We start from the raw sequence: 1,304 nt of genomic DNA, 5'->3' as shown, positions 1-1,304 counted from the left end.
CTTGACAAAGGGGTTCCACCTCCACGCGGGCCTGAACACAATCAACCAGAATTCACCTGGACTAAAATATCTTTACCTTTTGATCAGATCTAAACTTCCCCAGCAGGGTAAGTATAGCCCAAGATTTCATCTCATCATCAGCTCCATGCTTTAAAGGCTGACTGAATAAACTATAGGAACTTATTTCTGAATTAGGAAATAGAAAAGGGAGGGAAAAAAATCCTTAGTCTTAATTTGATAATTTGTTGTGAATATAAGAGAGAAATAATCATTTCTCTCAAAAGCATCCTACACCACTACATCAATGATATAATGTTGACCAGGCCAAAATAACAGAGGCCTTAGAGCCCATATGAGGGACAAAGGGTGGGAAATTAACCCAAAGAATAGAGTCCAATCTTCTCTGTCAAGTTTTGGGGACTACAATAGATGGATGAAACCCTGAGGATTCTAGGTATATTCCAGAATAAGCCACTGAAACCTGAATCCCCATGTTCTAAGAAGGAACCAAAGAGACTTAGTTTTCTCTAAAGGTTTTGTAAAATCTGAAATCCTGACCTGAGTATTCTGATAGTCCCCATTTATCAAATCACGAAAAGTCTGTCTCTTTCAAGTGGGTCCCAAAATAGACTCCATCCCTGGAAGATATAAAGAAGGCTATTCAGCTAGGTCTATCCAGGCCTTTATGACCCTGAAAGGCCCATGTTTCTGGAGGTCTCTGTCCATAAAGACTAGACCATATGGAGCCTTTGGCAGATATCAAGAGGAGACTAGAGGAAGTATCTGTTAAGTTTCTGGAGTTCCAATTTTACCAGAGCATTCACTCACTATATTACATTTAAAAAGGAGTCGTTTCCTTTTATTGGTCACAAATTGCTACTGCACAGACGATACAAGGTCATATGAACACCCTTTTGCCAAAGTTTCCTACTATGGGTTGAGTGATCCAAGATGGTCCCTTTATAAAATGGATAAAGAAAAAGAGGCTTCTATTATTAAATAGAAGCAATATATGTAAAATCACACTTGCCTGGGATGCTCTGGTGTTAGTGCCCTTCACAAACAGCGATTATGCCAAAGACTGAGGCCTCCACTTCAGATCCTGAAATCTTTTCTCATCTGTTGGCCCAGCGGGTTCACAGCTATTAGCTCTTGAATAATACCACTTTGCTTGGTTGACCAATGGGCTCATGCTGCACTTAGAAAGGCATACACAATTGGACTGATCTAGTAACAGGAAATATCTCAGGCAATCAGGATCCTGGCAAGTCCTTCCAGTGAGCTGAGCTCCAAGATCTATGGCT

This window comes from Petaurus breviceps, unplaced genomic scaffold (assembly GCF_028583685.1).
Source record: "Petaurus breviceps papuanus isolate PSGF00001 unplaced genomic scaffold, PetGlider_PUasm1.0 90574, whole genome shotgun sequence".
Lineage (NCBI taxonomy): Eukaryota > Metazoa > Chordata > Mammalia > Diprotodontia > Petauridae > Petaurus > Petaurus breviceps.
This window is presented reverse-complemented; position numbering follows the sequence as displayed.